Raw genomic sequence first — 7,235 nt, 5'->3', positions numbered from 1 at the left:
AGTACCAACGCTTAGCAGAGGGCAGCGCCCATTTTGATGGCTTTTGTTAAGCTCTTCCTCCACGCCAGTCACTGTACTAAGCGCTGGGGTGGGATCCAAGCTTGTCAGGTTGGCCGCAGTCCCTCTCCCACGTGGGGCTTCACAGCCTTAATCCCCATTTTGCAGATGAGGTGACAGGCACAGAGAAGTGGATGTGCCCAAGGTTACCCAGCAGACCAGAGGCGGAGATGGGATTAGAAAAAAAAAGTTGGTATTTGTTAAGTGCTTACTATGTGCCATGTTACACTGTTCTAAGCATTGGGGTAGATACAGGGTCATCGGGTTGTCCCACGTGAGGCTCACAGTCTTCATCCCCATTTGACAGATGAAGTCACTGAGGCCCAGAGAAGTGAAGTGACTTGCCCACAGCCACACAGTTGACAAGTGGCAGAGCCGGGATTCGAACCCATGACCTCTGCCAAGCCCGGGCTCGTTCCACTGAGCCACGCTGCTTCTCAATAGTGGTTGTGGGCTTGTCCCATCCCTGCCAAATTACCTGCCGTAAAATGGGAATGATTGGGAGCCAGTTTTTTTTTTTTATGAACTATAACCATCCCATAATGGTGTCTAAAAATTTCAATCAAATGAAGATTACAGGGGTAGCATTTTGGTCAGCCAAAGAAGGCAAAATTAAGAGGTAACTGGGTGACCTTTCTTTTTGAAATGAGATACATTTAAGAGTATGGGATTTGTGTGGTTGCTCTTTAGAGGAAGTCAGAAGGCAAACCAAATCAGCTAGAGACATCTTGTGGTAAAAAAGGCTATACAGGTTTCTCAAAGTTTCCCGCTTTTATTGAGATATCCAGGGTCCGGGCTGCTTATCAGAAACTGCTACTTGGGAGTTCATTCAAATAATCTATCATTTATTGAGTACTTACTGTGCGAAAAGCACTGTACCAATTGCTTGGGAGAGGAAATTGTCGATTTGTCCATTCCAAGCGTTTAGTACAGTGCTCTGCACATAGTAAGCGCTCAATAAATACTATTGAATGAAATATAGCGGTTGGTAGACATGTTCCCTGCCCATTCAATTAATTCAATCGTTTTTATTGAGTGCTTACTGTGAGCAGAGCACTGTACTAAGCGCTTGGGAGAGTACAATAGAACGATAAATGGACTCATGCCCTGCTCACAATGAGTTTAAAGTCTAGAGGGGAAGACAGACAATATAAATAAATGACAGATCTGTACATAAATGCCCTGGGGCTGGGAGGATTCATTCAATAGCATTTATTGAGCGCGTACTATGTGCAGAGCACTGTACTAAGCGCTTGGAATGGACAATTCGGCAACAGATAGAGACAATCCCTGCCCAATGACGGGCTCACAGTCTAATGAATAAAGGGAACAAGTCAGGGTGACACAGAAGGGAGTTGGAGAAGAGGAAAAGAGGGCTTAGTCAGGGAAGGCCTCTTGGAGGAGATGGGCCTTCAAAAAGGCTTTGAAAGTGGGGAGAGTGATTGTCGGATAGGAGTGATTAGTAATTGCTAATTTAGTAATTAGTAATTCTTAGTTTCCATTTTGAAGCAACATTAATAATCTGGCTCTCTTACGCATCTGTCCAGGTATGAGCTTCAGCTGGAGGGCATATTGAATCTGCCAGAATTTTTCGGCCAGAGCCAGCCTCAAGCTGATGGAGGACCAAGGAACCAGTCATCCCACCCGTCCACATCGTGTGCAGGTAAAGATCGACCCCGGGCCGCTCGGAACCGGCTGGGCTCCGTTCTTGAGCGCCGGTAGCTGTCGTTTGGACCGGGTGACTGTGTTTTCTCATTGCCGGTGTTCTGCTTTCACATTTGCCTTAGTATTTCCAAAGCGGTCAGTGATTTTTAAAATAACCCCATCTGAGACGGAGAGGGGTTTGTACACCTGGACACCACATGACTATTGTTTGAGTAGGTAGAAGTTTTCCTCTCCTTCCTATAGTATGCACCCTGGGGTGAAGCCTGCCTTGTTTTTGGTGTCCGTTTGTGTCTTGTATCTGGTAGTATTGGTAGCGGAAGTAAGATGGAAGGTAATTTTCCAAACGGATTCCCAGTGGTAGAAAGAGGAACGAGCCAGAAATGAAATGTTGTTTGCCCAAACGTCCCCTCATCCCCCACCCCCATATTTTGTCCCGAGGGTTCCGAGAAGCCGACAAAACAGCAACAGCCCTTCCTTCAAAACATGTTGGGAGTGAGGGTCACCGTGGAAAAACGTTCCTTCCGTGTGCTCTCAGTGTTCCAGGAGGGGATCGGTCATCTGGGCAATTAAAGAGCTGTTTTTTCCATGAGTGTATCTATAGATTTGGTGAACTTGCTGTAGAAATGTTTGCTGCGTGTCCTCTCCGTTAGCCTCAGCAGATAATTAGCTTCGCAGGGAGGAGCCAAATCTGCCGCACGGCACTGCCGGCCACGAGCGGTGTCGAGAAAACATGATGGTTTTGTGGGGGATGATGCAATAGTTGTGTTCAATGGTTGTACTGCTCTGAATTAACACCGAGTGGACACTACTGAGGAACAAAATCAGACAGTGGGTCGAAGAAGTCAGTACCCTCCGAACCGTCTTTCTGGCCTGGTTTTTTGTTTTGCTTTCAAGCTGGTTTGTAAAGAAACCCCCAGTGCTCCTTGTCTCCCTCCACATCGAATCAAAGTTCCTGAACATTGAGAAGCAGCGTGGCCTAGTGGATAGAGACCGGACCTAAGAGTCAGAAGGACCTGGGTTCTAGTCCTGCCACTGCCACTTGGCTGCTGTGTGACCTTGGGCCAGTCGCTTTACTTCTCTGTGCCTCGGTTACTTCATCTGTAAAATGGGGATTAAGACTGTGAGCCCCATGTGGGACAGGAAGTGTGTACAGTACAGTGTCTGACTCATAGTCAGCACTTCGCAAATACCACACGTATTAAAAAAAGTCTGTTCACCAGCTCTCTCACCTTTCAACGTTGTGGCCTTCTTGACTTGCTGTTCCTCAGCCCATGCTCCACCATCCTCAAGGTGCTCAACAAATACCATCATTATTATTATTAACAAAACTCGGTACAAACCCTGAACTGATTTCATCTAAGGGGTAGTGGCTTTCACTGTTTAGCCTGGTGAAAGGTTGCAGAAAGAGACATTTGGGAGGTAAATAAGAGAAATGAAACAAAATGGTCCCTTCTTCCATTTGCACCTGCCAAGATCGAACAAGGTGTAAAAACACCCAATAGGACGGAAGGGTTCACTCACTGATCCCTTTCCGTGGGTGAAAGCGAAGCGACTGGACTGCAATATTTGACTTCGGCACGTTTTTTGGGGGGCATAGAGGCTTTTGGAAGGAAACCTAGAAAGTCGGCACATATGCAGAGCAACCGAATCCCCTCAGCATGGAGGGTAGGAAACACATCTGTCTTCTGTCAGTTTCTTCTTCAAATGTCTCCCCGAGTCGACTTTTATGGCGGGGGGAGAGATGGTGAATATCCCTTTCTATCTGGATCCTCAAGTTAACAATACCCCCTGGGACTTGAAACACAAGATGTTTCATTCAGGAAAGAGGTGCACTCAAGTAAGCAGAGATCTTTGTGACAGTGTCTCCCCTCCGCACCCCCGCCCCATGCCCAGCTAATCACATTACCATGAGAGGGAGGAGGTGGCGGCAGTCAGCAAAATAAAGAGGAGGAGAAAAGCAAGACTAATCTTGTTAAAAGGGAAGCAAAGATAGACGCTCCTTTTACACAGCAGCTTAAAACGTCCCAATTTTCCCAGGATTGGCATCACCTGTACGCTGAGGAGCGTGGGGGCGGCTGGTTTCGGGAGTATTGTAAGGACAGGCCCACTCCACTTCACGGTTTTCCCTGAACAGGGACAAAGAGCCCAACTTCCGGGAGCCCCCTGCCCTTCTCTCCTTCCACTTACTTTCAGTCACGTAGGGCAGAACGTTTTTTTAGCTCTGGAATATCTGGCAAACAAATATTGATGATGAAAAGCCTTATAATAATAATAATGTTGGTTATTGTTAAACACTTACTATGTGCAGAGCACTGTTCTGAGCGCTGGGGTAGATACAGGGTCATCAAGTTGTCCCACGTGAGGCTCACAGTTAATGCATGCATGCTGTCTCTCCTCCCTCCCCAGCTTGTTTCATCAAAAACAATGAGCACCAAAAGATAAGCGACATTATCCATATTCTGAATCTTTCAGAGAATGATAGGTGATATTTAAAGGCTCCAATTATGCCTACCCCTACACCTGACACCTGATCAGCCTTCAGAACAGCTTGTGACGCAAGCTCCTCTGATTAAAAAAGAGCAAATGTTTCATTTTCTCCAATTTGCGAATTGTTTTCTACGGTAAAGGTGAAATGTGGATTTAGTGGACTTAGACTGGGAGCCCCATGTGGGAAAGGGGCCGTGTCCAAACTGATTAACTTGTACCTACCCCAGTGCTCAGAATAGTGCTTGACAAATAGTAGACACATAAGTACCATAATAATAATTTATTGAGCATCCACCATGTGCGAGGCGCTCTACTAAGCACTTGAGAAAATACCACAAGAACTTGAGACAAGTCCCCTGTCTACAAAGGTGCTTATATTCTACAAGGGAGGCAGACATAATAATAACGACGCTGACAAAACAGGTAGTCGGAAGAAACCAGTTGACTATACAACTGATTTTATATATGTGTGAGTGTCTGTCCTCCCTCAGCACATATACATATAAATATGTGCTGAGGGAGGACATAAAGAACTTAATGTGTAACTGCAAGAGGTGATGAAATCTTGATCAAGGAGATGAGCCTGACTATTCTCAGCTACCCTTGGAACACATTGGAAATGAAAATAGGAAATGTTGTGTTCTCCCAAGCGCTTAGTACAGTGCTCTGCATGCAGTAAGCGCTCAGTAAATGCCATTGATTGACTGATTGAATGATAGTAAGCAGCAGCCTTGAAGGAGGGAGAGGAAAAAAGGAGAAAGGGGCCACCGGCTTGGCTGAGAACTGGATGTCTGATTGGTGTTCTCAGCCGCCACCCTGGACCTGCCAAAGAGAATGGCATCACAGCCCAGGGGACCCTGCCAAATGCCAGCTCATCTCTCAGCAGCATCAGCCGCATCGCCAATCTATTTACGTAGGCAAAGCACGCGTTCCCTGCCCTCGAGGAACTTTCAGTCAAACTGGGCTCAATTGCAAGGTTATTGCGATTGGCTTGCCTTTCACCTTGCAGAATTTAATTTTCTTTCGCCGGGAAATGAGACTTAGACCGAGTTATTAATACCACTCATTTATTTTAGCGCTTATAAAAAAAGCCAGTGAGCCCCATTCACACAGGTCTGTAGATACTGGAACCTTCTCCAAGATGGTTGTTAATTTTCTGCCCAGAAAGGGGTCTCCATAGCTGGGGTTGGGGGGCTCCAGTTTTCAAGCCCCCACTGCTTTCCCCTATACAAACCACATCTGAGTTATTGTGTATCCACCCCTGCCCCAAGTCCAGGGTCTGCCACATAGTTGGTGCTTAATATCATTATCAGTCAATCTAGCAGGGAAGGCCTCTTGGAGGAGATGTGCCTTAAATGAGCCATAAAATTCCCCCATTTCCCCAGGTTTGATGAGAGTTTAATCGGGGAAGGCCTCTCGGAGGAGGCGTGCTTTTAAAAGAACCATAAAATTCCCCTATTTTCCCTAAATTCCACCTCCCTAAAATGAGGAGCGCAAATGAAGGGTGAATTTGAAAAGTGCAGGTGGAGATATGACCCCCAAAGTCTTGAGCAGATCGAGTGGACTGTTGGTCTTTAAAAAGCCAAAAGGAAGAAATTACAGGAGAGCAGGACACCTCTGCCATTTACACTCCATGGCATCCTACGTCAATCATTCAATCATTTATTGAGCACAAGCTGTGTGCGGAGCGCTGTACTATTTATTATTGTTTGAAAACAAATTCATCCATGAAAGGGAGATGTTTCCTCTCAAACGTTAAGTATTTCGGTTGGGTAATTTACTTCCTTTCTATTTCCCCTGATGGGATAAAATGTATCAGACGGTTAAAGGAGCCAGCAACCCTTCCCAACCAAACCGACCCAGGTCGAATAAATATTTCAGTAGCAGAGGAGAGATGTTCAAATGAGCATCAGTGTTTTTTCTGAGAATTCAGCATCTGGAGGCACAGTAAAGGGAACAATTTAGAAATCAAAAAACACAAAGAATAATGAAGGAAAAAGCACTTCATGGAGCATTTCGCTTTCCCAAGATGAGTCATTCCCACGCACAACATTAATGTGCTCTCAGCAGGTCTTCTGGAGCCAGCAAGCTACCTCTCTATTAGGCACAAATAGTCGGGCTCCGGGCCGTTATTACGTCTTTGCAGGGGGACTTCTTCACAGGACCCCATTAATCAATGTCAGTCCATCCATCCGCATTTATTAAGCAACTTCTATGTCCAGAGCACCATACTGCAATAGATTAGAAGACGTCGTCCCTGCCCTCAAGAAGTTTACAATCCATTCGATCAATCAATTGCTTGTGTTTATCGAGCGCTTGCAATGTGCAGAGCACCCTATTAAGCGTGTGGGAGAGAACAGAGTTAGCAGACACGTTCCCTGCCCGCAGTGAGCTTACAGTCTGGAGGGACGCAGTTATGGGGCAACTGAAAAGTGAAGAAGTTTCAGAGCCAAGTCAACATGAGGGCAATAGGTAACCAGATGTCTAGTGACCACAATTTAATGGGCTTTGGCGGATGGTGCCAGCTTGAAGCATCTCTTCAGTTCCTCCACGTTGAGAGATTTGGGTCGGGGGATAATAATAATAATAATAATAATAATGTTGGTATTTGTTAAGCGCTTACTATGTGCCGAACACTGTTCTAAGCGCTGGGGTAGACATAGGGGAATCAGGTTGTCCCACGTGGGGCTCACAGTCTTAATCCCCATTTTACAGATGAGGGAACTGAGGCACGGAGAAGTTAAGTGACTTGCCCACAGTCACACAGCCGACAAGTGGCAGAGCTGGGATTCGAACTCATGAGCCCTGACTCCAAAGCCCGTGCTCTTTCCACTGAGCCACGCTGCTTAATAATGGATAATGTGGATAATGGAGGAGTAGAGTATAACGGAGTTGGTAGACACGTTCCCTGCCCACAGCGAGCTTACAGTCTAGAGACTAAGCGTGGAGGTAACGCAAAAGTGCTAAAGGAAAGAAAATTTCACTGGAGAAGGCTTCCTGGAGGAGTTGGGTTTGAGATGGACTTT

The sequence above is a fragment of the Ornithorhynchus anatinus genome, chromosome 20, assembly GCF_004115215.2.
Source record: "Ornithorhynchus anatinus isolate Pmale09 chromosome 20, mOrnAna1.pri.v4, whole genome shotgun sequence".
Taxonomy (NCBI): domain Eukaryota; kingdom Metazoa; phylum Chordata; class Mammalia; order Monotremata; family Ornithorhynchidae; genus Ornithorhynchus; species Ornithorhynchus anatinus.
This window is presented reverse-complemented; position numbering follows the sequence as displayed.